At 39.7% G+C, this 6,748-nt stretch overlaps 1 long non-coding RNA gene across 1 annotated transcript; it reads left to right on the forward strand.

The window, feature by feature from the left end:
* The first annotated feature begins 3,883 nt into the window (after positions 1-3,883).
* Positions 3,884-6,260, forward strand: LOC131892372 (uncharacterized). The gene is made up of 3 exons (XR_009374552.1): positions 3,884-3,943; positions 5,875-6,085; positions 6,147-6,260. It is a non-coding gene; the product is annotated as an uncharacterized LOC131892372 (long non-coding RNA).
* Positions 6,261-6,748: the final 488 nt, after the last annotated feature.

Consider the following 6,748-nt stretch of genomic DNA (forward strand, 5'->3'; position numbering starts at 1 on the left):
GTGGGGGAGATCACTGTAGGGGAGTTCACTGTGGGGGAGTTCACTGTGGGGAGTTCACTGTGGGGGAGTTCACTGTGGGGAGTTCACTGTGGGGGAGTTCACTGTGGGGAGTTCACTGTGGGGAGTTCACTGTGGAGGAGTTTCATGTTGGGGGATTTCACTGTGGGGGAGTTCATCTGTGGGGAGTTCACTGTGGGGGAGTTCACCCCTTGGGGGTTTGTTGTTGGGGAGTTTACTTGTGGGAGATTGACTGGCGGAAAACTACAGTGGGAGTTGCCGTTGGGGAAACAGATGACCGGTACAAAAGCTATGATGTCACGTCAAAGAATGAGTTGTCCACAGATTAGTCAGTATGACTAACTTATTCTTGAGAGCACCTTCAACCCTGGAGAATCCAGGCTAGTTAAACAATGAAGTCTACCTCTCTTCTTTCACGGGCTCCTTCATTGTTCAATTTGCTGCCTTCAAATATTCGTAGGGAATACGTTATTTGGATAGCAATCCAGATCAACCCTAAATTCAAGGACTAGCTCGGTCTGCCAACTCAAATTCGTTGATAGACCAAATATCATAAAAAGACTAAATAATAATATATTGACGAATTATAGCCTTTCATTTTGAAAGCACTGGGGATTTCGTTGTCTGGAGCAATTAGAAAAGCCAGTTAAAAATCTAACCAAAACAAAACCCAAAAAATATTATTGTTTTTCGTCATACATGAAGAAAAATGAAATCACCAGAGCTGTCCACAACATTCAAACAATAATGCGGGAAAGGAATTGCCAAGGAAACTTTGTTTTTGCCAAATTGTTTAGACGAGTTATCATGTAATGTAAAATTTTGTTTTTTAATCCTAAAGCTCATTTTGTTTGGACAAACGATCATTCAATGAAAGAAGGGACGATCTACTGCAAAATTCATCGTAGGGCAATTTGGAGTTTTTTATATTCTGACCGTCATCAAGTTTACCGTACAAAAGACAGGCGAGGACATTGGCTTGAAATTTATGTCTTGATCTGAACGATTTTTCTCTCTTGCCCTGAGTGCGATGCAAATAGGATTCTAATTGTTATTGGTTCTTTATCTGCCACCAAAATGTCATATCATGATAACATTTTTGAAACAAAATTGTTGACTGGAACATTGAAAGGTTTTTTTCGGAATTCCTTACTGCAACAGGGAATGGAATCCCCAGCAGTTTCAAGACGGAAATGATATTAATCCTACTATCAAATCAAATGAGAGAGCCCGAGAAAAGAGAGAGTTGGACTTCATTGTTCGAACTAGCCTGGATTCTTTGAGGGGCTTGAAGTGTGCTCTCAAAACGCTCATTAAGCCTCTACGGTCACTACAATTGACCCTAAATCCTGGTTGGGACCAAGCTCATGGATACTTTTGAAGACGTACAGTATCAGATACCTTTCGTACCTTCTCTGAACACTGTACAGTCCCAACTTTTTTAGCCTCTCCCAATACGAGAGCTCTCTCATATCCTCAATGTTCTTAGTGAAACATCTTTGGACCTGCTCAAGCTTTTGCAAACCTGTTGAACTCATTGGAGCCCAAATGGGTGAAGCATTATTCAAGATGTGGCTGAACAATCGACTTGTACAGAGTTAGCATCGTGACACTATCTCTGGACTTAAACGTGCGATGTATCCAACCACATATTTGAAAAGCTTTGCCCATTTTCAGTTGGATATGCTCATCGTACTCAGACAAGCAATAACTTAAAGCAATAAGTCTTCATTCATGTAATGTTTTACCCAATATGTACTTTAACCAACAAATGGAATCATTAATTGAAAAAAATAAACTTTATGAACAAACGTATGCAACAATTAGCTATTAACCTCTTTAGAAAACAGACAAATTTTTTCACTAATGTTTTTAATTCCAAAATATACATTGAATTTGAGAATCTTAATCAAATCTGTTGATAAATAGCAGCATTGTAAAGTTAAACTGTTTTCATTTGTCGAAGGTAATGAGAGCTTTAAAGTATTTTGAATGTTGAGAAGCTGAAGCCCAGCTACAATCAGGGCGTCTGGTAGCTTGGCAATTTTTTTTAAACCAAGTCATGAAACTTGCAAAGGCTTAGCAGCTGCTTGTCAAATGTTTAAAGATGCTTTTTAGTAAATCATACATACTGATAATCATTTATGATTTATTTTTTTCTGTTAAAACGAAAATGTTTTTCCTCATTATATGACATCAAAAACATCATTAAAAGCCCAAACAACCTTCCTTTCAATAAATTTAGCATGTATAAACAATTTAGCATGGTTTGTTGCAAAATCATTCAAAATTTACCGCGTTGCAAGGCTTCTAGCGAGTCTTTGTAGAGCTATGTGTTACCTCCTGATCAGATGCATTCCCACCAAGGGATTGCTCAATGAATTCTCCATCTTCATGTTCAAGTACTCGATTACGTGGTAACGCAAGTTAAAACAATGAAGTCAACTCTCTTCTTTCTCGGGCTCCTTCATTGTTCAATTTGCTGCCTTCAAATATTCGTAGGTCGTATGTAGGCGTTAACGACCCGATCAACCTTATATTCAAGGGTTAGCCAGATCAGCCAATTCTTATTCGTTGGTCGATCAAATAATATATTTATATAATAAAAATTAAGTTAAATGAAGTATTTTATTTATATTTATATTTACTTTTACGCTATGACATGGCCAAGAGTCGCAATAAAGATTTATTATAATTATATATCTCTTGTCTTCAACTTCTGGGATAAGTAGGGTAAAGATGTCCGCAAAAAAGAAAAAATAATAATAATGATAATGATAAATGTATATATTATGATAAAAATACTGATATAGTAGTGTTAGTTGTAATAGTTCGCTTCATCATTTACCATTTGCAGGTGTGAGTCACCTTTTCATGTTGCTCTAGCTAATTGCTGCCAATCATTCGTTTCGCTGTTTTGAAGCAAGCAGTGTTGAGAGAGGAGTTCTAGAAAATGTCTTCTCACCCAAGGATAATAATAATATATCCAAGACCTGTTTTTAAAGGTCTCTCTGTCTTATCCTGGTTCTATTCTCAGAGTTGTGTAGAGGAAGGATGGAGGAATAGCTATTTTCTATTGCATTTTATTGTGCTTGGCGTTGATAAGACAAACACTACCCTAGTGTGGCTTCTTTTTCCGTTAAGGGAAATGTAAATTGTTAAGCCTAGTCCACACCTCCATGATTATTAACTGGATCCCATCAGCATTAAAAACCAAAAGATCTTAAAATGTGCCTCAAATATATCAAAACCTAAATTGCGTTCTAAGCAAATCAAGTTCAACCCACAAACTCGCATCTTCTCGTTCCTCATCTCTAAACAAAGCCTCTATTGACGAGCATGATCTGGCATTCCAGCTCAACCTTGTTTATGAACTGCCTAGTATGTACATATGAACGAAAATTGGAAAAACTCATCCACCCCTTTAAGGAAGAAAGAAGCCTGCTACCCTCTTTTGGCCCAAGTCTCACCACAGCATTCAGCCAGGGGAACGAGAAACTCGTTCCCAAAGAGATGTGCAGCATGTTTTTTCACTTGACTTCACTTCTTGGCCTTGTTTTGTTTCAGGGCCCAAGATGCTCGTGGCTCGGATTGTTGAGCCTTATAACGTCAAGAGCTATTTTACAGGGAGATGCGAACGCTATTGACGAGAATTGGGCATGGGACAAGGGGCGCAAAGACAGTTTTGCTCCCCGCTTTTGAGACGTTAGAACATCTTGGAGCATTTTTCGAGCCGCTACTTGTTTTCATCACTACCAGAAGAAACACATCTCTGAACCTAAGAACCTAATAAGGGTAAGAGAGAGGAGCAGAGTGCGGTTGGAGTTCATTGATATATTACGTGGATCTTATGTGAAGGTTTCGATTGCAATAGAAATGAAGGCTCTCGTGGTCATGCTTTTGGCGACCGGCTTGCTTTTGACAGGTGAGACTAATTGATGGCGTCACAAGTTGATTATTATTGTGGAAAGCATAACAATTTGCAAGTCCTTGAGTGATCTCCTTCATGCTTCTTGGGGGTGAATAGAAATCTTTTTGCTAACTTCAGCCTTCGTTTGTTGTCAAAGTTTCGGTTATTGACTTGATCATATGCACTCTTAAATATACACTTGTGAATGGATGCAAAACGTTTTGAGGTTATAGGCTCGCGCAATATGAACTTGGAATTTCAATCTGATTAAAGACTTATAAAGGTTTGGATTTTTGGTGCAACCTTTCCAAAAAGTCGACAAAAAATGGTTCACTTTGTGCTTCTCAGAGTATCGTTTTCTCGCTAGTGAGAGCCAGCAAACAACCAATAGGCTTCCCTACGCTACACGAATATGGTTTACGTTGGGACTTTAGAGGGCGCTCTGTGAGTTAGCCTGTACCAATTAAAAGGCCATTTGGGCCGATTCCTCTTTATGGAATTATTATGTGTTGTGTGTTTTTGGCTATTTCTATCAAAGTCTTATGTTGTGTGACCCACGTCACATAATGTCCTTAACAGAAATAGCGTTCATGGCATGCTACGAGTAGATTATTTAGCAATCTACTGTTCGTCTTCCCCATTCCATTTGGGCTGTCTGTCAATTAGAAATCAGGACCTCGATCGTTGACACGATCAAGCTGATTATTCGATATTGATTTCTGAAGAGTTTAAGCTGCCTTTGACTATTCTTTGTATGACTCAAATATTATGTTAATGTCCTCAGTAATGAAATTAGCTTTTCACATTCTAGTTTCATCTAGTCCGCCTGTATTAGAGGAGCTGAACTTAGCTATTGTCGTACTCTTCTAATACAGAGCACTACATTTAGTTATTTCTCCTGTTGGGTTTGTCGTTGGAGATCAATATCCCTCCCAGTTTATTCAGGTAACAATTTTTGCCTCCCATCTGGTGGTGGGTATTGAAAGAGTGGGCTGAAAGACTGCATGATAATGCCGTTTTGGCATTCACTGAGCACTGTTCACCTGATACTAGTTCAAATTGGACGACTAAATAGTATAGGGAACCAAGAACGAAAAACTTCATTAATTCAAAAAACATCAGTGCATCTGTGTACTCTACTCGGAAGCTACCGAGTTTATGTCTTGAACTCTATATTTTTCAACAATTAAGTTATCAAACAACAAAAGAAATATCAAGAACCATTTCGTTGGCATGCACAACACATTTCACATTTGGCCTTGGCAAGTCGTAAAGTCCGAAAGACTACACGCATGTAGCTATATTTGCAACACTTGCCGAAAGCATCCTGGTTTAGAATGGCAGCACAGCTTCGAAATGCCATTAGAAATGTCTCCGAGATTGGAACTCCATTGAAATGTGGTACAAACCATAAACACTGAAAATTATGGACCTACCCATGGAGTACGGACGTACTCCATGACCTACCTCGTCCAAGACTAGTCATAACAAAAAGCCAATTCAGCCGCAATTACCTTTAGGCTGGACGTAGTGACTTTTGGTCCGATTTGTTAGTCAAAATGTCACGGTTGCCGGCATATGTTGAAAATTGCGTTTTCTTGAGCTTCAAGAAAGTTATGGACAGGGCGAACTTGCAACATATGCACAAGACTAATGGGTGCAGCCTCGATGTGACTAGTCTTGGTCATCCCAGATATGTCCATAATTTCAGTGATCTATGTACAAACACATTCATTCTCTCATGGCATAAACACTAATTAAAAAGATGTTGAATTGACGAACAGAACTGTCAAAAAATGGGAGGGAGGAAGAACGAAGGAGCCATGACATAAATCAATTAACAAGGACTGGCCACGCTACAAAAGTTGGTGTCCCATGTGTCTTCCAAATGTCAACAGAAAAAGGGGTTAAGTTAACGTCCTAGATTTTTAAAACTCTCCTTTCAGCTGACGCTGTCAAGAAGCACCGACGCGTTCAAGGAGGTGGGTTCTCTTGGGACCATCGCCGAAGTGCTGGAATGTGGAATGACAGCCCCAGATGGCCAGGATGAGATCCCAGATGTCATCCAGGCCAAATGACGTTGATGCCCTTGAGGACGGGGACGATAACACTGACGAGATGCCTGGTGTTTATAGGATTGAAGAACCTTGCCGAGAGGTTGGGTGACTCACTGTGTCAAATTTGAGCGACAGGAGTTATAGGCATTTTGCTTTAACAGATGGAATGTGGGGCTGGCCGTGAATGCTGGTTCAATGAGGAGTCCGAAGAGGGTGGAATGTCGGTGTATTGTGGAATGTGGCCGTGAGAATGATCCTCGTCGACAAGTGAGTTCTTGGATGCAAATGAGGTCTGCTTCTCAATGATTCAATATTGGTCAGAAACTTCTGTAGGTCTGCCAAACACACAATGTGACCTACCCCACAGAATGTGATCTCTTTCGGGCCTTATGTTTGTGCGAAAGAAGGTTCAGAGGAGTGTGAAGATCCCGAGAAATTGGCCGAACGCTCACATTGAATACTACGGTAAGTCACACAGACACAATGTGTGCTTCCCCTAGCGGACTATTTAGGTTTGCAAGACATTGAAACCTCTACTAGATTTCATGGGTATTTGGATATGGCTTACATTTAGCTATTTGGTTTGGGATTGATGACAGGGCTCATAAACAACATTGGAATTGGACAAAAGTAATAACAAATTTATTTGACTCCAATGTTTGCATTTGGTGTCCAAAAAAGGGCACCTATTTTTTCAAAAAGTTTATTCTTTCCTCCCCTCTTTTTTCGATATATTTTTGCACACAACCAAACTTATCGAGCC

The sequence above is a fragment of the Tigriopus californicus genome, chromosome 12, assembly GCF_007210705.1.
Source record: "Tigriopus californicus strain San Diego chromosome 12, Tcal_SD_v2.1, whole genome shotgun sequence".
In the NCBI taxonomy this organism is placed as follows: domain Eukaryota; kingdom Metazoa; phylum Arthropoda; class Copepoda; order Harpacticoida; family Harpacticidae; genus Tigriopus; species Tigriopus californicus.